This window comes from Mustelus asterias, chromosome 18 (assembly GCF_964213995.1).
Source record: "Mustelus asterias chromosome 18, sMusAst1.hap1.1, whole genome shotgun sequence".
NCBI lineage: Eukaryota > Metazoa > Chordata > Chondrichthyes > Carcharhiniformes > Triakidae > Mustelus > Mustelus asterias.
The window spans coordinates 89,549,194-89,576,186 of record NC_135818.1 but is presented as its reverse complement, the minus strand read 5'-3'; the positions used below and the strand labels follow the sequence as shown (position 1 = coordinate 89,576,186).

The 26,993-nt window shown below is 45.7% G+C and overlaps 1 protein-coding gene across 3 annotated transcripts in view; it reads right to left on the bottom strand.

The window, feature by feature from the left end:
• Positions 1–26,993, bottom strand: part of ift43 (intraflagellar transport 43 homolog (Chlamydomonas)) — a 101,438-nt gene that overhangs the window by 55,877 nt on the left and 18,568 nt on the right. The gene's annotated exons all lie outside the window — the stretch shown is intronic.

The window sequence follows — 26,993 nt, the reverse complement described above, 5'->3', positions numbered from 1 at the left end:
CATAAAAAGGGGAAGAGTGCATGTTCAGGCTGCATGGGGTCCTTAATTATGCTGGCTCCTTTTCCGAGGCAGAGTCAATGGATGGGAGGCTGGTTTGTGTGATGGACTGGTCAACGTTCATAATCCTTTGTAGTTTCCTGCAGTCTTTGTCAGAGCAGGAGCTATACCAAGCTGTGATACATCCGGAAAGAATGCTTTCTATGGTGTAAAAATTGATGAGAATCATAGCGGACATGCCAAATTTCCTTAGCCTCCAGAGAAAGTAGAGGCGTTGGTGGGTTTTCTTAACTATAGCATCGATGTGGAGGGGCCAGGACAAGTTGTTGGTGATCTGGACACCTAGCATCTTGAAGCTCTCGACCATTTCCACTTCATCCTCGTTGATGTAGATAGAGGTATGTCCTCCACTACGCTTCCTGAAGTCGATGACAATCTCCTTCATTTTACTGACATTGAGGCAGAGATTATTATCACCGCACCAGTTCACCAGATTCTCTATCTCTTTCCTGTACTCCGTCTCATCATTGTGTGAGATCCGACCCACTACGGTCATCAGCAAACTTGAAAATCGAGTTGGAGGGGAATTTCACCAGTCATAGGTGTATAAGGAGTATAGTATGGGGCTGAGGACACAGCATTGCGGGGCACCGGTGTTGAAGGTGATCGTGGAGGAGGTGTTGTTGCCAATCCTTACTGATTGCGATCTGTGGGTTAGAAGTCTAGGATCCAGTCGTAGAGGGAGGAGCCGAGCACCAGGCCACAGAGTTTGGAGGTGGAGGGAAGGAAATCCTTACCTGGTCTGGCCAACATGTGACTCCAGAGCCACAGCAATGTGGTTAACTGTTACATGTTCTTTGTCCTTGAAGATTAATTGTTTCTGTGATCAAAGCGTGCATGTCAACATTGAGACGAGGACTGAGCTAGACATAGACACACACTCTCGCTCTCGTATAGTCTCATGACCATTTTTATTACTCTTTTATTTTAAATCTCAGGTTTCTTCGACCTTGCTTTATTTTTGCTCAGCAAGTTGTTTCTTTCCTTCGAACTCAACTTGTTTTTTGATTTTTTTTGTATCTTTCAGAAATTCGCTCATCGGCCCCTGAAATGAAATGGAAACATGGCCCGCGCACCACCCACTCAGAAGTTGCATGCTCACTCTTCATTTGTTCATACTAATTGAAGGTTCTTTGTGCTTCTGCAATGTTAATACGGGTCTTGATATAGAATTAATTATTGTATGTAAAGTAATAAAGATTGTTAAAATGCTTAAGAAGCAAGCTTCAATGAAATTAAATTAAATGCAGATTTTATCAGTTTAGCGTAGTCCTTACCCTTGCCTTTCCTTGCTGAGTTTTCCAATGTCCGCCATGCATTTTCCTACTTTATACTTCACAGGCTTCTCAGCGAGGGACAGAGGATTGCCTCCATGTGTGAAACGACCTGTTCACACAGAGACATGCTGTCTCTGAGAGCATTGCAAAGCAATTCTCTTTCAACAGTGAAATTTCAGACAGGAACAGCCATTCAGTTCACAATTCAGGCCCCATCATCTCACTCAGTAGCTTCACGTGCACTCTGCAGATTTTATAACTTTGATGTCCACAATTTTGCTTCATTGGGAAAGGTTTCCTCGTGCTTCGTTTGAAATCATTGCTGATCTTCCCTGATGTGCGATAAACACCAATTCCACAGCAAAAAGCACAGACAGCAGTGTTTTGTTTGAATAAACCAACTGTCCAACAGGGTAAAACAAACTGACAGCAAACTTCCCTCTCTCAGGAACTGACATTTTGTCAAATGCACTCCTCAAATTACTGCGAAGGAAATCATGACCCGTACCCAGTGAGAGTCAGTGTGTGTGGAACCCGTACCCCAGTGAGAGTCAGTGAGTGTGGAACCCGTACCCCAGTGAGAGTCAGTGTGTGTGGGACCCGTACCCCAGTGAGAGCCAGTGTGTGTGGAACCCGTACCCCAGTGAGAGTCAGTGTGTGTGGGACCCGTACCCCAGTGAGAGCCAGTGTGTGTGGAACCCGTACCCCAGTGAGAGTCAGTGAGTGTGGAACCCGTACCCCAGTGAGAGTCAGTGTGTGTGGGACCCGTACCCTAGTGAGAGTCAGTGTGTGTGGAACCCGTACCCCAGTGAGAGTCAGTGTGTGTGGGACCCGTACCCCAGTGAGAGTCAGTGTGTGTGGAACCCGTACCCCAGTGAGAGTCAGTGTGTGTGGAACCCGTACCCCAGTGAGAGTCAGTGTGTGTGGAACCCGTACCCCAGTGAGAGTCAGTGTGTGTGGAACCTGTACGCCAGTGAGAGTCAGTGTGTGTGGAACCTGTACCCCAGTGAGAATCAGTGTGTGTGGAAGTCATACCCCAGTGAGAGTCAGTGTGGGTGGGACCCGTACCCCAGTGAGAGTCAGTGTGTGTGGAACTCATATCCCAGTGAGAGTCAGTGTGGGTGGGACCCGTACCCCAGTGAGAGTCAGTGTGTGTGGGACCCGTACCCCAGTGAGAGTAAGTGTGTGTGGGACCCGTATCCCAGTGAGAGTCAGTGTGTGTGGGACCCGTACCCCAGTGAGAGTCAGTGTGTGTGGGACCCGTACCCCAGTGAGAGTCAGTGTGTGTGGGACCCGTACCCCAGTGAGAGTCAGTGTGTGTGGGACCCGTACCCCAGTGAGAGTCAGTGTGTGTGGGACCCGTACCCCAGTGAGAGTCAGTATGTGTGTGGAACCTGTAACCCAGTGATTGTTAAAAGCAAAAATGCCGAAGTTGGAAAGACGTACTGGCCTTGGAAAGGGTCCAGAGAAGGTTAAGAAGAATGATCCCTGGAATGAAGAGCTTGTCGTATGAGGAACGGTTGAGGATTGTAATCATTGGAGTTTCGAAGGATGAGGGGGGATCTTATTGAAATTTACAGGATACTGCTAGGCCTGGATAGAGTGGACATGAAGCAACGTGATCTCTCAGCATTCCACTAATAGGAAAAACTAGAATCAGAGGGCACAACCTCAGGCTAATGGGACAATCCTTTAAAACAGGGAGGAGGAGGAATTTCTTCAGCCAGAGAGGTGAATCTGTGGAACTCTTTGCCGCAGAAGGCTGTGGAAGCCAGGTCATTGAGTGTCTTTGAAGACAGAGATAGATAGGTTCTTGATTAATAAGGGTATCAGGTGTTATATCAGCCAAGACTGAATGGCGGAGCAGACTCAATGGGCTGAGTGGCCTATTTCTGCTCCTATGTATTATGGTCTAACATGTGGCTAAGTAAGGATTTCATATTTTGGTTTTACAGAAGGGGACACTCTTGATTAAATAAACGTTTGATTTGTTTCAACTTAATTGTCAAAAATAAATTTCTGAGGAATGCTGAGAGATCACGTTGCTTAAAATAAGAGATGACTAATTGGAGTGTGGGAAAAGGCTGTCTGGGAGGCTGAGGGCACATTCTCTTCCCGGGAATCTATGATCCTGGCACAGATACAGCAAGAATTAATCCACCCTTAGCCTGTCCAAAGATAGGCTCTCCCGCTAAAGGGGCCGGATCACAGCATTATACTTCGTTCAGTCAGAGGGAGAAGGCAAAGCTGCTTGAATGCAGTGGCCTCAGGGCAGATACACACAGCAGCAGGGTATGTTGTGTCCATGGGTTTGTGGGTGTCTGCTGTATGCACTCACATCTATATGGTATCATGACCCTAATTTCCTCCTGTTACAAGAGTGAAATATTGTGTAAGACACACTAACTTATCCCTTATATTGAATGTTAATAGCTCTTTGTGTTTCTAGCTGTCAGCTGTGGCTCAGTTGGTAAGACTCTTGCCTCTGAATCAGATGGTTGTGGGAGCATAGGGAACCAACACTGTAGTAACCCACTGCTTTCTCCATGGCAATACCTGAGCCAATCAGATTCAACTTGCCAATCAGCACCCTTCCTCCTGACGTATAAATTGTTGTGATTGTTTGAAATTTGGCATTCATGTGTTTGTCCTGATGCATATGAAAATACCAATAAGGTCCATTCGGCCCCTTGAGCCTACCCCGCCATTCAGTAAGGTCATGGCTGATCTGACTGTGGCCTGAACACCACATTCCTGCTACTCCTGATAACCTTTAACTCCCTTGTTCGTCAGGAATCTATCTATCTCGGCCTTAAAACTATTCAGTGCACCACTTTCTGGGGAGGAGAGTTTCAAAGATTCACAACCCTCAGAGAGACAAAATTTCTCATCTCCACCTTAAATGGGAGACCCTTTATTTTTAAACTGTGTCTCCTGGTTCTAGATTCTCCTGTAAGGAGAAACATCATCTCAGCATCTACCCTGTCAAGTCCCCCCAGGATCTTATATATTTTAATAAGATCACCTCTCAATCTTCTAAACTCCAATGAATACTGGATCAGTCTGTCCAAAAGTTTCTCGCAATATAACTTCCTTCCCACGGATCAGTCGAATGAACCTCCTCTGAACTGTTTCCAATGCATTTACAATCCTCTTCATGAAGGAGCATAAAACTGTACACAATACTGCAGATGTGCTCTCACCAAAGCCCTCATAACCATGGCAAACCATCCCTACTTTCATATTCAATTCCCCTTGCAATAAATAAGGTTCCATTTGTCTTCCTAATCACTTGTTGTATCTGCATATTAACATTTCCTGATTCATGAATCAAGCATTGCAATGTTCTAACAATGTTGAGGGGTTGTGGGTTTTAAACAAAAAAATATGTGGTTTGCGCACATAGATTCAAAATAACAACAACAAGGTTTATTGAGAAGCTATTCCCTGTAAAGAGTAGAAAATGAAGCTAAACAGGAGCCTGTTAAACACCCCAATGACATCACCATTAAATCATGTGACTAGTTCTTAAAACAGCTGTGCAACCACTTAAATCTATAACATCCCTCCCTCTTTACTTCTGTGGTCATATCAACAAATTACTACCAGATTATACAGAGGGTCAGTAATACTCAAGACACAGTACTATGCAGCATAAATTATTATCTACAGCCAATAAGAAAGTCGATCATGAGGATATCTATTCCTCTTTAGTTGTATATGGCATTCTGGAATTTGGCTGTCCATGACCCAGAGAATGATTTGGAACTTCAGTAGACATTTCTTCTCTTGGAACTGAGTCTGTATCATTCTCACTCGGTGTAGTAGCAGTGACACAATCAAAGGCAACTCAGAGTTAACTAAGGTTTCCGTAACAGTATCCACAACACTCAAGACTGAAGAAATTGGTATTTCTGGAGATGATTCTGAGAAATCATTTTGAGATGGAAATAATTGGTCAGCGTGGTGTGGTCAAACTAGTTCATTTTCAGTCCGAACCGTGAAAGAAATTGGACCTGTTTTTGCTAAAACTATGGTTGGCACCCATTTCTCTCCCGTGGCATAATTACACGCTAACATCTAACAACCTGAGATTGTTGTTGAATCTCTACTATCTCTGAAGTTTCTTGCAGTAATAACAAATCTAACGCAGTTCTCAGGTTTCTCTTTAAGAATAGCAATGCAGGTGAATTTTGGGTAGTTGCATGAGTGTTTCGATAAGATGCCAAAAAGTTATTCACACGATGTGATAACGAACCTTGCTCTCTTGAAGCTTTTAAAGAACGTTTCAAGGGTTGTATGAATCTTTCAGCTAATGCATTGGTTGATGGATGGTGATGGTAAAATGCAGGTTTTATATACTGAATACAATTTAACTTTGAGATCATCTTTAAAGTCTTATGAAGTAAACTGTGAACCATTATCACCAACAATCTACTCCGGATTATGAAATCTCGCAAATGTTTTGTCAAGTTTTTCAATCGTTTGTTCAGTTGTAGTAGATCTCATGATCAGAACTACTGGCCATTTTGACTGTGCATCAATTATGATAAAGAACGTGTAACTCTCACAGATCAGAAAAATCTACATGTAATCATTACCATGGCATTTTAAGCCACTAAAGGAAACATCAGTGGTGTATATTTTCATGCACAGGATCAACACTGTCCCACGTTTTCTTCAATCTGAGCATCCAGATCCAGCCACCAAAAAGAACTTTGTGCTAATTCCTTCATCCGGGCTATACCAGGATGTCCTTCATGTAGTTGTTCAAGAACTCTTCCATGCAGGCGAGGAGGAATAATCACTTGGATTCCCCACAGTAGACACCCACCTTAGACAGACAACTCAAGCTTTATTGACACACAGGTTTTAAATCAGGATGCATTCGATGTGTTCCAGCTATCGTTCCTTTCAATACCGTATCCATTATGAGATCATTTCTGGTATGTCTCTGGATTTGAGAAGTTGTCACAGGCAAATGGCCAACTAATGAAAAAAAAGAATATTAGCGAAACTGGTTGGTGACATCTGCTCAATAGGTAAAGGTAAGTATGACAATTCATCAGCATTAGCATGGCATTCTGATTGACGATACTTTATAGTATATGTGTGCAGATAAGATCAGTGACCAACTTTACAATCAGCAAGCAGCTAACAAAGGTATGCCTTTATATGGCTCAAAAATAGTAATTGAAGGTTGATGATCAGTCAGTGATGTGAAATGATGACCTTATAAATAATGAGGAAACAATCATGCCAAAAATTATACTCGATGCTTCTTTTTCCAGCTGAGCATAGTTCCAATGTTCCCTCTAAATTATTCAAATCTCCCTATTCACTGGACCCTGCAATAATATCATTCAGGTAACATTGTACACCAGAGAGACCACTAAAAATCTGATCCATCAATCTTTGGAATAGGGCTGGTGCAGATGTTATTCCAAAAGACAATCTTTTTATAATGAAAAAGACCTTTATGAGTAATGATGGTAAGCAATGGTTGAGAATTGGTAACTAAATTCATCTGCAAATATGTTTGTGAAAGATCAACCTTGCTGAATTTCTGTCCATCTGATAACCCAGCAAACAAATCTTCAATTTCATGGAAGTGGATATTGATCAGCGCACAACACTGGAATAATGGTCGTGTTAAAATCACCACAAATACGAACCGAACCATCTGGTCATCTCAGGAATTGAAGGTACACCAGCACCACTATCAACTTCCATCCTAATAGGCTGTCCACTTTAATTTTGGAATCACCCAGAATCTATGTGATTCACCTTGTATGGATAAGACAGTCGGTTGGAGCTCTTCATCACATCATTGGACATTCTCTTCTTCCCAGTCATAACTCTTTTCTCCCTTGTTGCAAATTCTTTGTGTAGAATCAACTTGTTCTTCTCCTTGAAGGTACTCAGATTCTTCTTCTGAATATTCTTCCCAAGGGAAGCTGGTCTAGTCCACCAAGCTTTTGCAATGTGACCTATTTTGCCACAATTCTTGCATTGACTATCCTTGCTGCAGCATTCACTCACTGAATGGCCCATTTGGGCACATCTGTGATATGCTTGTTTCTGTTTTAACTTCTTATGGGGAGTTCCCAACTTGTGAATATTCGTTCCTGCACCAAATTGTGAAGCCTCTTTAGCAGTGTCGATTTATTTCCATCGACACTGTAATTTCTAGTGCTATCTTTAAAGTCAAAGCATGTTCAGTAAGTAATCTTCTTTGGGTAGCCTCAATTTGGAGACCACAAACTAAACGATTTCTAAGAGCATCCTCCAAAAACTCACCAACTTTTTAAGGTTGCTATGAACTGAGCAATGCTTTCAACTTCCATTTGATTCCTTCAGTGAAACTTGAACCGCTCTGCGATGATCAGTGACGTTGGAGAGTAAAGCTCCTTCAGGATCTTTGTCAAGTCATCGTTGGTTTTGGGGGTTCCGGCTTTGCTGGATGAATCAAACTCTGGAGCAAATTGAAGGTTTTTCTTCCTATTACATAGAACATAGAACAGTACAGCACAGAACAGGCCCTTCGGCCCATGATGTTGTGCCGAGCTTTGTCTGAAACCCAGATCAAGCTATTTCCTCCCTATCATCCCGAAGTACTCCATGTGCCTATCCAATAGCTTCTTAAATGTTCCTAAAGTTTCTGACTCCACTATCTCTGCAGGCAGTCCATTCCACACCCCAACCACTCTCTGAGTAAAGAACGTACCTCGGACATCCTTCCCATATCTCCCACCATGAACCCTATAGTTATGCCCCCTAGTTACCGCTCCATTCACCCGAGGAAATAGTCTTTGAACGTTCACTCTATCTATCCCCCTCATCATCTTATAAACCTCTATCAAGTCTCCTCTCAACCTCCTCCGCTCCAAAGAGAAAAGCCCAAGTTCCCTCAACCTTTCCTCATAAGACCTACCCTCCAAACCAGGCAGCATCCTGGTAAATCTCCTTTGCACTCTTTCCACTGTCTCCACATCCTTCTTGTAGTAAGGTGACCAGAACTGCACACAATATTCCAAATGCGGTCTCACCAAGGTCCTGTACAGTTGCAGCATAACCCCACGGCTCTTAAACCCCCTGTTAATGAACGCCAACACACAATAGGCCTTCTTCACAGCTCTATCCACTTGAGTGGCAACCTTCAGAGATCTATGGATATGAACCCCAAGATCTCTCTGTTCCTCCACATTCTTCAGAACCCTACCTTTGACCCTGTAATCCACATTTAAATTTGTCCTACCAAAATGAATCACCTCACATTTGTCAGGGTTAAACTCCATTTGCCATTTTTCAGCCCAGCTCTGCATCCTATCTATATCTCTTTGCAGCCTACAACAGCCCTCCACCTCATCCACTACTCCACCAATCTTGGTGTCATCAGCAAATTTACTGATCCACCCTTCAGCCCCCTCCTCCAAGTCATTTATAAAAATTACAAATAGCAGAGGACCAAGCACTGATCCCTGTGGCACTCCGCTGGTAACCGGTTTCCAGTCCGAAAATTTTCCATCCACCACCACCCTCTGTCTTCTGTTAGATAGCCAGTTCCCTATCCAATCAGCCAAACTTCCCTCTATCCCACACATCCTTACTTTCTTCATAAGCCGACCGTGGGGGACTTTATCAAACGCCTTACTAAAATCCATGTATATGACATCAACTGCACTACCTTCATCTACACACTTAGTTACCTCCTCAAAAAATTCTATCAAATTTGTGAGGCAAGACTTGCCCTTCACAAATCCGTGCTGACTAACCCGGATTAAGCTGCATCTTTCTAAATGGTCGTAAATCCTATCCCTAAGGACCTTTTCCATCAACTTACTGACCACCGAAGTAAGACTAACCGGCCTATAATTACCAGGGTCATTTATATTCCCTTTCTTAAACAGAGGAACCACATTCGCCACTCTCCAGTCCTCTGGCACCACCCCCGTGGACAGTGAGGACCCAAAGATCAATGCCAAAGGCTCTGCTATCTCATCCCTTGCCTCCCAAAGAATCCTGGGATATATTTCATCAGGCCCAGGGGACTTATCAACTTTCAGTTTATTCAAAATTGCTAGTACATCTTCCCTCCGAACATCTACTTCCTCCAGCCTATCAGCCTGTGACACCATCTCTTCCTCAAAAACATGGCCCCTCTCCTTGGTGAACACCGAAGAAAAGTATTCATTCATCACCTCTCCTATCTCTTCTGACTCCATGCACAAATTCCCACTGCCGTCCTTGACCGGCCCCAGCCTCACACTGGTCATTCTTTTATTCCTCACATAAGAGTAAAATGCCTTGGGGTTTTCCTTGATCCGACCCGCCAAGGACTTCTCATGCCCCCTCCTAGCTCTCCTAAGCCCCTTTTTCAGCTCATTTCTTGCTAACTTGTAACCCTCCATCGAGCCAACTGAACCTTATTTTCTCAACCTAACATACGCTTCCTTCTTCCTCTTGACGAGACATTCCACCTCTTTTGTGAACCATGGTTCCCTCACTCGGCCATTTCCTCTCTGCCTGGCATAGAGGATTATTAAACATATTAAACTCAGAAAAGTTGATACGAACAATTCGCAATTTTATTGACTTGTATACAGTACTGAAAATGTTTGGCAAAAGAACTCCATGATTCATAGAGTCATAGAGATTTACAGCATGGAAACAGGCCCTTCAGCCCAACTTCTCCATGCCACCCTTTTTTTAACCACTAAGCGAGTCCCAATTGCCCGCATTTGGCCCATATTCCTCTATACCTATCTTACCTACGTAGCTATCTAAACGCTTTCTAAAAGACAAAATTGTTCCCGCCTCTACTACTACCTCTGGCAGCTCACCCAGCCACTCACCACCCTCTGTGTGAAAAAATTGTCCCTCTGGACACTTTTGTAACATTCTCTTCATTGAAAGTACCCATGAATCCTAACTGACCTGCCATTTCTAGCGATGCAAGACTGTTCAGTATTCTTTTTACTGTCTTCCCAGTACTCCCTTTATAATCTGGAGACAGTTTTTGATTTTTTTTTTAGTTTCACGTGGCCCCTTCTGTACACCCACTCTTTTCAAATCTGCCAGATGTTTCCTGGAATCTCACCCTTCTCTGATCAGGAAATCCCTCTCTTTTAGAACCACTCAGAGAGTTTGCCACCCTTTTTTAACTTCCGCTCTGTCGCTACACACTGTGACGTGCATGGACCCTGCAGCTTAGGCAAGTCCACTCAAGTTTTTTCCTTGGTAAGAAACACAATATTATTTTCCCTTTTCTTTGGTCTTACTTGGTCTTCCTACACTGGCACTTCCTGTTGATTTTCCCCAGCCTTCTAATATTCGAAGTTAGGATCTTTTCTCGATGTTCTTGATGAAACAGAATGCTGACACATTCCAGTTTACTTTTTGTAATGGCCTAACTATGTTAGGGGTTGTGAGTTTTAAACAAAAAGAAAAGATATGGTTTACATGTGCAGATTCAAAATAACAAGGTTTATTGAGGAGTCGTTGCCTGTACAGAGTGGAAATCAAACTTAACAGGCACCTGTGAAACATCCAATGACATCACCATTAAATCATGTGACAAGCTCTTAAAGCAATCATGCAACCACTTAAATATATAACAAACACCCAGATCCCTCTGTGCCTCAGAACTCATAGAATCCTACAGTGCAAAAGGAGGCCATTGGGCCCATCAAGTCTGCACCAACCACATTCCCACACAAGCCCTATCCCCATATCCCCAGGCATTCACCCTAGCTAGTCTCCCTGACACTAAGGGGCAATTATCAGCATGGCCAATCCACCTAACCCACATATCTTTGGACTGTGGGAGGAAACCGGAGCACCCTGAGGAAACCCATGCAGACATGGGGAGAATGTGCAAACTCCACACAGACAGTGATCCGAGGCTGGAATTGAACCCGGGTCCCTGGCGCGGTGAGGCAGCAGTGCTAACCACTGTGCTAACGTGCTGCCGGGAATTGAGCCCGGGTCCCTGGCGCGGTGAGGCAGCAGTGCTAACCACCGTGCCACCATGCTGTCCCCTGCAATCTCTGCAATTTCTCTCCATTTAAACAATATGCTGCTTTTCTATCCTTCCTGCCAAAGTGGATAAGTTCACATTTTCTCACATTATAATCCATCTGCCAAACTTTTGCCCTCTCTCTTAACCAATCTGTACCCCTGCAGATTCCTTATGTCCTCTCCATTACTTACTTTCCTACCTGTCTTTGTATTAGTAAATTTAGCAACTTTACATTCCGTTTCTTCAGTCAAGTCATTGATTTAAATTGTAATGGGATGAGGTCCCTGCACTTGCCAAGCTGAAAAAGAGCCACTTATCCCTACTCTTACCTTCCTGTCAGCCGCCAATTCTCTATCCATAGCAATATGTTCCACCCGATGCCATGAGTGCTTCGCAACCTTTGATGTGGCACCTTGTCAAATGTATTCTGGAAATCTAAGTATAGCAGATCCACCAGTTCCCTTCTATCCATGTTGCTTGTTACTTCCTAAAGGAACTCCAATAAATTAATCACAGTCCAAAGATGTGCGGGTTAGGTTAATTGGCCAGGCTAAATTGCCCCTTAGTGTCAGGGGGACTAGCAGGGTAAAATACAGGAGGTTTTGGGGATCGAGTGTGATTGTTGTTGGTACAGACTTGATGGGCCGAATGGCCTCCTTCTGCACTGTAGGGATTCTACGATGACTTCCTTTTCACAAAACAATGTTGTCTCTGTCTGATTGCATTTAGATTTTCTAAGTGCCCCACTATAACTCTTTAATAATAGATCCATTGATGAGTGCAAGACAAAAAGATTTTGGCAACATGTTTCTCTTTTTAAAAAGATTCAACTTATGGGTTCAATTCCTATTCTGGACACTTGAACTCCTAATTCTAGGCTGACACTCTAGCACATTACTGAGGCAGCTATTCACCGTCAAAAACCAAGATTACATTTGCCATCTCAGGTAGATTTTGAAACTAGAGTAATGGATATGGTGGGGTTCCCCAGAGGTTGAAATTAGGACTACTGCTTCTTTTGATGCATATCAATTTCCTTGGCTTGTATGCACAGGCACAATTTCAAAATTTGCATGTAACACAAAACTTGGAAGCACTGTGAACTATGACAGGTACAGTGATAAACATCAAGAGGACTTGTTTAGGTGGAATGGAGAGTCAAATGGCAGATGAAATTTAATGCAGAGAAGTGTGAAATAGGAAGAATGAGGAGAGGCGATACAAGATAAAGGATATAATTCTGAAGCAGGTTCAGCAGCTGAGGGACCTGGGGCTATATGTGGTGAACACAGTAAGAAGTTTAACAACACCAGGTTAAAGTCCAACAGGTTTATTTGGTAGCAAAAGCCACACAAGCTTTCGGAGCTCTAAGCCCCTTCTTCAGGTGAGTGGGAATTCTGTTCACAAACAGAGCTTATAAAGACACAGACTCAATTTACATGAATAATGGTTGGAATGCGAATACTTACAACTAATCAAGTCTTTAAGAAACCAAAACAATGTGAGTGGAGAGAGCATCAAGACAGGCTAAAAAGATGTGTATTGTCTCCAGACAAGACAGCCAGTGAAACTCTGCAGGTCCACGCAACTGTGGGAGTTACAAATAGTGTGACATGAACCCAATATCCCGGTTGAGGCCGTCCTCGTGTGTGCGGAACTTGGCTATCAGTTTCTGCTCAGCGACTCTGCGCTGTCGTGTGTCGCGAAGGCCGCCTTGGAGAACGCTTACCCGAATATCAGAGGCCGAATGCCCGTGACCGCTGAAGTGCTCCCCAACAGGAAGAGAACAGTCTTGCCTGGTGATTGTCGATCGGTGTTCATTCATCCGTTGTCGCAGCGTCTGCATAGTTTCCCCAATGTACCATGCCTCGGGACATCCTTTCTTGCAGCGTATCAGGTAGACAACGTTGGCCGAATTGCAAGAGTATTTACTGTGTACCTGGTGGATGGTGTTCTCACGTGAGATGATGGCATCTGTGTCGATGATCCGGCACGTCTTGCAGAGGTTGCTGTGGCAGGGTTGTGTGGTGTCGTGGTCACTGTTCTCCTGAAGGCTGGGTAGTTTGCTGCGGACAATGGTCTGTTTGAGGTTGTGCGGTTGTTTGAAGGCAAGAAGTGGGGGTGTGGGGATGGCCTTGGCGAGATGACATGTTGAAGGCTCCGGAGGAGATGCCGTAGCTTCTCCGCTCCGGGGAAGTACTGGACAACGAAGGGTACTCTGTCCACTGTGTCCCGTGTTTGTCTTCTGAGGAGGTCGGTGCGGTTTTTCGCTGTGGCGCGTTGGAACTGTTGATCAATGAGTCGAGCGCCATATCCTGTTCTTATGAGGGCATCTTTCAGCGTCTGGAGGTGTCTGTTGCGATCCTCCTCATCCGAGCAGATCCTGTGTATACGGAGGGCTTGTCCGTAGGGATGGCTTCTTTAACGTGTTTAGGGTGGAAGCTGGAGAAGTGGAGCATCGTGAGGTTATCCGTGGGCTTGCGGTACAATGAGGTGCTGAGGTGACCATCCTTAATGGAGATGCGTGTGTCCAAGAATGCAACCGATTCCGGAGAGTAGTCTATGTAGTAGTCTACATAGTCTACATAGTAGTCTATGTAGTCACACGCAGCTCCATTAAGGACGGTCACCTGAAGAAGGGGCTTAGAGCTCCGAAAGCTTGTGTGGCTTTTGCTACCAAATAAACCTGTTGGACTTTAACCTGGTGTTGTTAAACTTCTTACTGTGTTCACCCCAGTCCAACGCCGGCATCTCCACATCATGGCTATATGTGGTGGCAGGATTGAGAAAGTGTTTTTTCTTATTAATATACAAGATGTGGGAATTGCTGACTAGGCTAGCATTTATTGCCCATCCTTAATTTCCCTTGAGTAATGTGTTGGTGAGCTGTGTTCTAGAACTGCTGCTGTCCATGTGATTGTGGTACACCCACAGGGCTGTTAGGTTAATAAATCATATGGGATCCTAGACTTTATAGAGACCGACAGATTCCATACCCCCATTGCTACCACCAACTATCCAATACCTTCCTGGCTAACATTCCATCTTTGATGCCCCTGAGCTTATCTAAGACTCGACTGTCTGTATCCTAACGCACACCAAACCCATTCACCCATCACCCCTGTGCTCAGTGACCTCCACTGGTTTCTGGCCCAGCAACACCTCCATTTTAAAATCACATCTTTGTTTTCAAATCTCTCCATGATCTTGCTCCTACCTACCTCAGTAATATTCCTCTCTACAATCCTCTGTGATTTTTGCACTCCTCCAGATCTGACCTTTTGTCCTGATTATCTTTGCTCCATCATTGGCAGCTCTGCGTTCAGTTGCCTGGATCCCAAGCTCTACAATTCCCTCCCTAAACCTCTCAACATCTCTCCTTCTTTAAGATGCTCCTTAAAATCTACTTCCGTAACCAAGCTTTTGGTCACCTGTCCTAATATCTCCTTACGTGGCTCAGTGTGCTCGGTAATTATTAAAGCCAAGGCAACCTGTCCTTTTTAATCAGCCTTGTCAACTTGTCCTGCCAGGTTCAAAGATTTGGGTACTTTAAAAACATAGAAAATAGGAGCAGGTGTAGGCCATTCGGCCCCTTCAGCCTGCTCCTTTAGGTTTATTTATTTGTCACAAGTAAGGCTTACATTAATACTGGAATTAAGTTACTGATTCTCTATCTCAGCGCCCTTATCCCCACTCTCCCACCCAAACCCCTTGACGCCTTCAGTGTCTAGAAATCTATTTCCTTCTTAATTATATTGAGTAACTTTGCCTCCACAACTTTCTGTGGGAGAAAATTTCACATGATTCCCCAATTCAGGCCTAAATGGCCTACCTTACATCTTGAGACTGTGACCCTTGTTCTAAACCCCGTCAGCCAAAGGAAACAGCATTCCTGCATCCAGTCTGTCTAGCCCTGTCAGCGTTTTATGTTTCAATGAGATCCCCTCCCCAGTGAATGCAGACCCAGTTGACACAATCTCTCCTCATACGACAATTCTGCCATCCCAGGAACCAGTCTGGTGGACTTTTGTTGCACTCCCTCTACAACAAATATATCCTTTCTTAGATAAGGAGACCTAAACCGCACACAATATTCCAGGTGTGCTCTCACCAAGACCCTGTACAGCTGCAGTACGACATCCATATCTCCCTGTCCCTGCATGCCTTTTAAAATTGTCCCAACCCCAGCTTCTTTAATCTTTCTGGTAACTGTTAACATCCCAGTAAACCACCCCCCTGCACTTTCTCCAAGACATTGCCATCCTTCCTGAAGTCTGGTACAATTATAAGATGATACGGAATCAGTCACACACTGGGCTCTAGGACAGTAATTACATTTTGTCGACGACCCTCTCTCTCTATCGATCCTGAACCATCCACAACTGATCATGTGCAGGCTGAAAGTGTACTCCTGAACCAGGCAGTGGGAGAAGATGCCTACCCGATAGTGTTCTGGCAGCTCAGACCAGAGTCAAACATTTCTGCAATGCTTTTGGGAGAAAAGAAATGCATTTTATTTGGAGATAGGGTCACCAGGGCCTTGAGACACCCGGCTTTACCCGGGCACGTAGCCTAATTTGGCATCGTCGATGCAACTACATATCTGGCATTCTTCAGCAGCCAATGACTCAAAACAGCTGACCAGAGACAAGCTCACCAGGAGAGTTCACTTATTCTCTTATTTAAGGCCACAAGGCACCCATTTTTACCCTATATAGGTTGTAATGCAGAACAATAATGTTCCCAGTCATAACACATAAAGAGGCACACAGACTCTGATCTGAAACTTCCCTTCCTCACTTCAGGACAGGAGCGGCCCTGTACCCCAGTGAGAGTCAGCACCTTCAGGAGAGGAGGGGACCCTGTACCCCAGTGAGAGTCAGCACCTTCAGGAGAGGAGGGGACTCTGTACCCCAGTGAGAGTCAGCACCTTCAGGAGAGGAGGGGGACCCTGTACCCCAGTGAGAGTCAGCACCTTCAGGAGAGGAGGGGCACCATACCCCAGTGAGAGTCAGCACCTTCAGGAGAGAAGGGGCCCATACCCCAGTGAGAGTCAGCACCTTCAGGAGAGAAGGGGCCCATACCCCAGTGAAAGTCAGCACTTTCAGGAGAGGAGGGAGACCCTGTACCCCAGGAGAGTCAGCACCTTCAGGAAAGAAGGGGGACCCTGTACCCCAGTGAGAGTCAGCACCTTCAGGAGAGGAGGGGAACCCTGTACCCCAGGAGAGTCAGCACCTTCAGGAAAGAAGGGGGACCCTGTACCCCAGTGAGAGTCAGCATCTTCAGGAGAAGAGACGGACCCTGTACCCCAGTGAGAGTCAGCACCTTCAGGAGAGGAGGGGAACCTGCACCCCAGTGAGAGTCAGCACCTTCAGGAGAGGAGGGGACCCTGTACCCCAGTGAGAGTCAGCACCTTCAGAAGAGGAGGGGGACCTGTACCCCAGTGAGAGTCAGCACCTTCAGGAGAGGAGGGGGACCTGTACCCCAGTGAGAGTCAGCATCTTCAGGAGAGGAGGGGGACCTGTACTCCAATGGGAGTCACATGTCGGCCAGATTGTGTAAGGACCTCAGGTTTCCTTCCTTAAAGGATATCAGTGAACTGGTTGGGTTTTTAAAGCAATCGAGAATTTCTTGATGAGTTTTATTGACACTGGCGTTTATTTCCAGAGTTTTAAGTAGAATTCAAATTCTCAAATTGCTATTTTGGCATTTGAACACATATCTCTGGATTAATAGCCAGTCACATAATGGGCGCGCTACCCACATCACCCAACATATTACACATATACAAACATACGGATTTGGAGCAGAAGGTGATTCAGCCCATCGAGTCTGCTCCACCAAGATATGATGGTGGCTGATCTGATTGTGACCTTCAATCTACTTTGCTCTCTACCTTCTCCATCCTGTGACTCCATTGTCAGTTAGAAGTCTCACAACACCAGCTTAAAGTCCAACAGGTTTATCTGGTAGCACAAGCTTTCGGAGTGTTGCTCCTTCTTCAGGTGAGTGAAGACTCTTTGCTGCTAATGATGGGGTGATGAAAATTTGGGATGTCTTATGTATGCCTCCATGGACTAAGGGTGCATGAAGAATCACGAGGTAGGCTTGGTCATTCGAACACTGGGAGCTCTTTATTAGAAGTGTGCACTGTTCCACGTCGGATCTCAGACTGCCCAACTGTGTCCCCCACTGGGTGGAGATAATTGCCGAGGGGTCACCTGACCCCAAATCCCAACGTACAATATACACATATATCACAACTCTCCCCCTTTAATCCAAAACCTCTCCAACCAAAACACATGTACAAACAAGGAAGAAACAGAAGTAAATATTTATATAAGAGCATAGCAAACTATCACAGTCCCCAACGTAATGTCCCTTCAGACAGTTCACACGCACATAATGACTCTATCAGGGGGATGGCGGTTTTATATCAGCTGGTTCCTTGTTTCAGCAATCTTCTCCAGAGTAGTCTCCCAGGATTCTGGAAGATCCTGCTGTTCAGCATGAGGGTCCCTTTCTGACGGAACACAGAAAGCTGGTGCCACAAAGAACAAACAAAGATCAGTACAGCACAGGAACAGGCCCTTCGGCCTTCCAAGTCTATGCTGATCATGATGCTCTAACTAAACTAAAATAAAAACCTTCTGCCCTGACTCGGTCCATATCCCTATCCCATCCAGATGCCTCTTAAATGTTGCTAATGTTCCTGCTTCCACCACCTCCTCTGGCAGCGCGTTCCAGGCACCCACCACTGTGTGAAAAACTTCCCCCACACATCTCCCTTAAACTTTCCCTCTCTCACCTTGAACTTGTTCCCCCTTATAATTGACACTTCCACCCTCGGAAAAAATTTCCGACTATCCGTCCTGTCTATGGCCCTCATAATTTTGTAGACCTCTATCAGGTCTCCTCTCAGCCTCCATCTTTCCACAAAGAAACATAGAAACATAGAAAACTACAGCACAAAACAGGCCCTTCGGCCCCACAAGTTGTGCCGAACCTTTTAGGCCTACCTATAACCCTCCATCCTATTAAGTCCCATGTACTCATCCAGGAGTTTCTTAAAAGACCCCATTGAGTTTGCCTCCACCACCACTGACGGCAGCCGATTCCACTCGCCCACCACCCTCTGTGTGAAAAACTTCCCCCTAACATTTCCCCTGTACCTACCCCCCAGCACCTTAAACCTGTGTCCTCTCATAGCAGCCATTTCCACCCTGGGAAAAAGCCTCTGAGAGTCCACCCGATCTATGCGTCTCAACATCTTATACACCTCTATTAGGCCTCCTCTCATCCTATGTCTCTCCAAGGAGAAAAGACCGAGCTCCCTCAGCCTATCCTCATAAGGCATGCCACTCAATCCAGGCAACATCCTTGTAAATCTCCTCTGCACCCTTTCAATCTTTTCCACATCCTTCCTGTAATGAGGCAACCAGAATTGAGCACAGTACTCCAAGTGGGGTCTGACGAGGGTCTTATATAGCTGCCTCATTATCCCCGGACTCATAAACTCAATCCCTCGATTGATAAAGGCCAGCACACCATACGCCTTCTTAACCACCTCCTCCACCTCCGGGGCCGATTTTAGAGTCCTATGGACCCGGACCCCAAGGTCCTTCTGATCCTCTACAGTACTAAGAGTCTTTCCCTTTATATTGTACTCCTTCATCCCATATCACATGCCAAAATGGACCACTACGCATTTATCTGGGTTGAAGTCCATCTGCCACTTCTCCGCCCAGTCTTGCATCCTATCTATGTCCCTCTGTAACTTCTGACATCCCTCCAGACTATCCACAACCCCACCAACCTTCGTGTCGTCGGCAAACTTACCAACCCATCCCTCCACTTCCTCATCCAGGTCATTTATGAAAATGACAAACAGCAAGGGTCCCAGAACAGATCCCTGGGGCACACCACTATTGACTGACCTCCATTTAGAAAAAGACCCATCTCTACCCACTCTCTGCCTCCTTTGGGACAGCCAGTTCTGGACCCACAGGGCAGCAGCCCCTTGGATCCCATGACCTCTCACTTTTTCTAGAAGCCTTGCATGGGGGACCTTATCGAACGCCTTGCTAAAATCCATATAAACCACATCTACCACTTTCCCTTCGTCAATGTGTTTAGTCACATTTTCGAAGAACTCCACCAGGCTCGTAAGGCACGATCTGCCTTTGACAAAGCCATGCTGAGTTTTCTTGAGCATACTAAACCTCTCTAAATGCTCATAAATCTTGTCCCTCAGGATCTTCTCCATCAGCTTACCAACCACTGAGGTTAGACTCACCGGTCGGTAATTTCCTGGGCTATCCCTATTCCCCTTCTAGAAAATAGGAACCACATCCGCAATCCTCCAATCCTCCGGCACCTCTCCCGTCTCCATCGACGATGTAAAGATCATCGCCAGAGGCTCTGCAATCTCTTCTCTCACCTCCCACAGTAACCTGGGGTACATCCCATCCGGACACGGCGACTTATTTATCTTGATGCCATTCAAAGATTCCAGCACAACCTCTTTCTTAAAGTCCACATACTCAATCTTTACTATTGGGCGGCCTATAGAAAACTCCCAGCAAAGTGATCGACCCCTTCCCACTCCGAACTTCCACCCACAGAGACTCTGTAGACAATCCCTCCACAGCATACACCCTCTCTACAGTTGTGACACTATCCCTGATCAGCAGTGCCACTCCACCCCCTGTCTTGCCTCCCTCCCTGTCCTTCCTGAAACATCTGAATCCCGGCACCTGTAGTATCCAGTCCTGTCCCTGAGACATCCAAGTGTCCGTAATAGCCACCACTTCACACTTCCAGGCATCGATCCACGCTTTGAGCTCATCCCCTTTATTCACTATACTCCTGGCATTAAAGTAAACACATCTCAATCCTTTGGTCTGAGCTCTCCCCTTCTCTATCCCCCGTCCATCCTCCCTCTTGCACCGTCTATAACCCTTCTCTGTTTGCGAGCTAACTTCCTCGCTCCCAGTCACCTCGTCTCGATCCCCTCCCCCCAACCTATCTAGTTTAAACTCTCCCCAGTAGCCTTAGCCAACCTTCCCGCCAGGATATTGGTCCCCCTGGGATTCAAGTGCCACCCGTTTTTGTGTACAGGTCACACCTGCCCCTAAAGAGGTCCCAATGGTCCAGGAACCCGAATCCCTGCCCCCTGCACCAGTCCCTCAGCCACACATTCATCCTCCACCTCACTCCATTCCTGCCCTCACCTTCCCGTGGCACAGGCAGCAATCCTGAGATTACTACCTTTGCTTTCCTCCTTCTCAGCTGTCTCCCTAATTCCCTATACTCTCTTTTCATGACCCCTTCCCCCTTCCTTCCCACATCAGCAGTACCACTACCTCTGGCTCCTCTCCCTCCCCCTCAGGATTTCCGGGACTCGACCAGCGACATCCTGGATCCCGGCCCCAGGGAGGCAGACCACCATCCGAGACTCCCGCCTGCCTCCGCAAAAATGCCTGTCCGACCCCCTTATTGTCGAGTCCCCGATTAACACTGCCTTCCTCCTCTTTTCCTTAGCCCTCTGAGTTACAGGGCCAGCCTCCACTCCGGAGACACGGCCACTGTCGCTTCCCCCAGGCGGGCTGTCCCCTCCAGCAGTACTCAGGCAGGAGTACTTGTTGTGTAGGGCACATCCACCGGGGTGCTCTCAATCACCCAAGCTTTACCCTTCCTGGCCGTCACCCACTTGGCCTCCTCCCTTGGCCCTGGTGTGACCACCTGATGATAGCTCTTGTCTATCACCTCCTCATACTCCCTTACCAGCCTAAGATCCTTGAGCTGCTGTTCCAGCTCCCTAACACGGTCCCTCAGGAACCGCAGCTCAACACACCCCTCACAGATGTGGATGTCCGGGAGGCCAGGTGCCTCCAGGACCTCCCACATCCTACACTGGGAACAACACACTGGCTTCACATTCATATTTCACCCTTTTTACCAAGGTACACAGAGAAAAGTAAATAAGAATTAAAAACTAAGAAATACAACTCACCCCTGCTCGCCCTTTCACCGAAGCCCTGTGAGCCAAAGCCCTTACAGCTCACACTCTGCTTCCCACTCACTCCCCTGCCCGCTCCCGACGCTGCCCGCTGTATAGTGCGGCCTACCTTTTATACTTTGCACGCTTAAAAAAAAACTACAAAATGTCTGCCACACGTCACCCCGCGCCCAGTCTATTTCCGGTTTACACATAAACTCTTAAATAACTAAAACCCCGCGAAAAAAATAAATAATTAAAGTCGCTCCCTTACCCTTTTAACTGTGTCCACCAAACATTCCTCTCTCTCTTGCTCCGGTTGAACAATGAAAGCCCTCCCCCAGGTAAGAGCTTTCCAGTGAAAACAATCCTAGTTTATTCAACCTCTCCTCATAGCCGACACCCTCGAGACCCGGCAACATCCTGATGAACCTTCTTTGCACTCTTGGAGACACGGGGGCACAATGCTTAGCACTGCTGCCTCACAGCTCCAGGGACCCAGGTTGAATTCCGGTCTGGGTCACTGTCTGTGTGGAGTTTGCACTTTCTCCCCGTGTCTGCATGGGTTTCCTCCGGGTGCTCTGGTTTCCTCCCACTGTCCAAAGATGTTCAGGTTAGGTGGATTGGCCCTGCGAAATTGATCCTACTCTCAGGGGGATTAGCAGGGTAAGTATGTTATGGAAATAGGGCCTGAGTGAGATACACTTTGGAAGGAGTAATTTAACAAGAAAGTGCTCAATGAATGATAGGACACTAGGAAGTTCTGTGGAACAAAACAACCTTGGTGTGTTTATCCACAGATCTCTGAAGGCGAAAGGGCATGTTAGTGAGGTGGTGAAAAAGGCATATGGGACTTGTATTTATCAATCAAGGCATAGATTACAAAAGCAGGGAAATCATGTTGGAGTTGTATAGAACTTTGGTGAGGCCACAGATGGAGTACTGTGTGCAGTTCTGGTCACCACATTATCAGAAGATGTGATTGCAATGGAGGAAGTGCAGAGGAGATCCACCAGGAAGCTGCCTGGGATGGAACATTTCAGTTATGAAGAGAGGTTGGGTAGGCTTGGGTTGTTTTCATTGGAGCAGAGAAGACTGAGGGGCGACCTGATCGGGTTATGCAAGATTATGAGAATCATAGAACATAGAACAGTACAGCACAGAACAGGCCCTTCGGCCCACGATGTTGTGCCGAGCTTTGTCTGAAACCCAGATCAAGCTATTTCCTCCCTATCATCCCGAAGTACTCCATGTGCCTATCCAATAGCTTCTTAAATGTTCCTAAAGTTTCTGACTCCACTATCTCTGCAGGCAGTCCATTCCACACCCCAACCACTCTCTGAGTAAAGAACGTACCTCGGACATCCTTCCCATATCTCCCACCATGAACCCTATAGTTATGCCCCCTAGTTACCACTCCATTCACCCGAGGAAATAGTCTTTGAACGTTCACTCTATCTATCCCCCTCATCATCTTATAAACCTCTATCAAGTCTCCTCTCAACCTCCTCCGCTCCAAAGAGAAAAGCCCAAGTTCCCTCAACCTTTCCTCATAAGACCTACCCTCCAAACCAGGCAGCATCCTGGTAAATCTCCTTTGCACTCTTTCCAGTGTCTCCACATCCTTCTTGTAGTGAGGTGACCAGAACTGCACACAATATTCCAAATGTGGTCTCACCAAGGTCCTGTACAGTTGCAGCATAACCCCACGGCTCTTAAACTCAAACCCCCTGTTAATGAACGCCAACACACGATAGGCCTTCTTCACGGCTCTATCCACTCGAGTGGCAACCTTCAGAGATCTATGGATATGAACCCCAAGATCTCTCTGTTCCTCCACATTCTTCAGAACCCTACCTTTGACCCTGTAATCCACATTTAAATTTGTCTTACCAAAATGAATCACCTCACATTTGTCAGGGTTAAACTCCATTTGCCATTTTTCAGCCCAGCTCTGCATCCTATCTATATCTCTTTGCAGCCTACAACAGCCCTCCACCTCATCCACTACTCCACCAATCTTGGTGTCATCAGCAAATTTACTGATCCACCCTTCAGCCACCTTCTCCAAGTCATTTATAAAAATTACAAATAGCAGAGACCAAGCACTGATCCCTGTGGCACTCCGCTGGTAACCGGTTTCCAGTCCGAAAATTTTCCATCCACCACCACCCTCTGTCTTCAGTTAGATAGCCAGTTACCTATCCTATCGGCCAAACTTCCCTCTATCCCACACATCCTTACTTTCTTCATAAGAAAGTATGGACAGAGTGGATAAGGAGCAGCCATTCCCCTTAGTTGTAGTGTCAGTCACAAGGGGACATAGGTCCAAGGCAAGGGGCAGGAGGTTTAGGGGGGTTGCGAAGAAAAACGCTTTTACCCAGAGGGTGGTGACGGTCTGGAATGCGCTGCCTGGGAGGGTGGGGGAGGCGGGATGCCTCACATCCTTTAAAAAATATCGGGATGAGCACTTGGCACATCAGAACATTCAGGGCTATGGGCCAAGTGCTGGTAGGTGGGATTAGGTGGGAGTTCAAGTGTTTCTAATGTGTCAGTGCAGACTCGATGGGCTGAAGGGCCTCTTCTATGATTCTATGAACTCTACATTGACCATGATGTAACCTTTCAATGGCCCAATCTCTTCCGTGTATGATCTTAAACTCACATCAGCTGGTTTTAAAGGAAGATGCTTCAGTTTTTGCTGGTATGTAGTCCCAGGAATTAAAGATACAGCAGCTCCAGTATCAACCTCCATCCTAATAGGTTGTCCATTTAACTTTGGAATCACCCAGAATCTGTGTGATTCACCTGTTATAATTCAGGTCAGAAACTCCAAAGTGTTTTCTGAAGTCCGCCTGGATTGTAAGTTTTGCAGTTTGAACTTAGCCAGGGTGAGCAAGAGATATTTCACTTTGGGTGTGATTCAACTGACCCACTAGGGAGCTTTTATCAAACAAAGTTTATTTAAGAAGACAGTTAACATGTCTAGAAAGAAAATTCGCAGTAACTTTTACCAATTATAAACAAAAAAACAACCATGATTTTGTATACATTTTAACAGCTAAACACTGTTCCATCCAAACAAATCCCATAAACAAAACCATAGAACCATAGAAAATTACAGCTCAGAAACAGGCCTTTTGGCCCTTCTTGTCTGTGCCGAACCATTTTTTGCCTCGTCCCACTGACCTGCACTTGGACCATATCCCTCCACACCCCTCTCATCCATCAACCCGTCCAAGTTTTTCTTCAATGTTACCACTTGTTTACCACTTTATCCGGCAGCTCATTCCACATTCCCACCACTCTCTGCGTGAAGAAGCCCCCCCTAATATTCCCTTTAAACTTTTCTCCTTTTACCCTTAACCCATGCCCTCTAGTTTTTTTCTCCCCTCGCCTCAGTGGAAAAAGCCTGCTTGCATTCACTCTATCTATACCCATCAAAATCTTATACACCTCTATCAAATCTCCCCTCATTCTTCTACGCTCCAGGAAATAAAGTCCCAACCTATTCAATCTCTCTCTGTAACTCAGCTTCTCAAGTCCCGGCAACATCCTTGTGAACCTTCTCTGCACTTTTTCAACCTTATTTACATCCTTCCTGTAACTCGGTGACCAAAACTGTACACAATACTCTAAATTCGGCCTCACCAATGCCTTATATAACCTTACCATAACACTCCAACTTTTATACTCAATACTCCGATTTATAAAGGCCAGTGTTCCAAAGGCACTCTTTACGACCCTATCCACCTGTGACGTCACTTTTAGGGAATTCTGTACCTGTATTCCCAGATCCCTCTGTTCAACTGCACTCTTCAGAGTCCTACCATTTGTACGTTCTACTTTGGTTTGTCCTTCCAAAGTGCAATATCTCACACTTGTCTGCATTAAACTCCATTTGCCATTTTTCAGCCCATTTTTCTAGTTGGTCCAAATCCCTCTGCAAGCTTTGAAAACCTTCCTCACTGTCCACTACACCTCCAATCTTTGTATCATCAGCAAATTTGCTGATCCAATTTACCACATTATCATCCACATCATTGATATCGATGACAAACAACAATGGACCCAACACCGATCCCTGCGGCACACCACTAGTCACAGGCCTCCACTCAGAGAAGCAATCCTCCACAACCCTCTCTGGCTTCTTCCATTGAGCCAGTGTCTAATCCAATTTACTACCTCCCCATGTATACCCAGCTAACTAACCTCCCATGAGGGACCTTGTCAAAGGCCTTGCTGAAATCCAGGTAGACAACATCCACCGCCTTCCCTTCATCCACTTTCCTGGTAACAACCTCGAAAAACTCTAATAGATTGGTCAAACATGACCTACCACGCACAAAGCCATGTTGACTCTCCCTAATAAGTCCCTGTCTATCCAAATATTTATAGATCCTATCCCTCATCACACCTTCCAATAACTTGCCCACCACCGACGTCAAACTTACTGGCTTATAATTTCCCGGATTTCTTTTGGAACCTTTTTTAAACAACGGAACAACATGAGCCACCCTCCAATCATCCGGCACCTCCCCCGTGAATACTGACATTTTAAATATGTCTGCCAGGGCCCCTGCAAGTTCAACACTAGCTTCCCTCAAGGTCCGTGGGAATACCCTGTCCAGTCCTGGGGATTTATCCACTCTGATTTGCCTCAAGACAGCAAGCACCTCCTCCCCTTTAATCTGTAAAGGTTCCATGACCTCCCTACCTGTTTGCCCTATTTCTGTAGACTCCATGACCGTTTCCTCAGTAAAAACCCTTGCCACAGTTTTAACACAGAAAATACGAATGCTCACGTGATGCTGGAAGTTCGTTCTTTGGTTGAATGCTACAGTTCTCTTGATGCATACACAGACAAGCTTGGAGTCAGAACAACTTCCCAAAACACCAGGGAGAGAGACTCTCGGCAAACCAACCACCAACAACAGATTTTTTTTCCTACTCCAGGATGGCAAAAAGCAATTCTTCCAGCGAGCCAGCAGAACTTCCAATACCAAGGAAAGAGAGAGAAACACTGCTTTTCTGTCCACCCACCCCCCCCCCCCCTACTAAACTAAAACAGCAGCTCAAAGCTAAAAATGTAAGAATTCTTGTCACCTGACCTGCCAACCAGTCTTCCTCCTGACGATCAGGGTCAGGAAACAAATCCCAGAAAGTACCTGAGGCCCAGAGTAAAAATAAACAAAACCCCATTTAAGCAACAATAAAAGGATGTCCAACAGACAGCTGGTGCCAAGTGAAATCAAAAGGCCAGAAACTGCAGAGAAAATGATTTTTTAGAAATTCTTAAAGGTACACTAACATCATACACCCTGTGTGGATAAGACGGTCAGTTAGAGTTCTTCATCGTATTTCTGGACATTCCCTTCTTCACAGTCACAATTCTTTTCTTCCATGTTGTAAATTCTTTGTGTAGAATGCAACTTGTTCTTCTTCTTGAAAATATCCAGATTCTTCTTCTCAATATTCTTCTCAGTGGAAGCCAGTCTCGCTCAACAAGCTTTTCCAATGTAACCCATTTTGCTACAACTCTTACATTAACTATCCTTGCTCCAACATTCACTCACTCAATAGCCCAATTTGGCACATCTGTCACATGCTGGTTTCTGTTTTGAATTCTTATGAACAG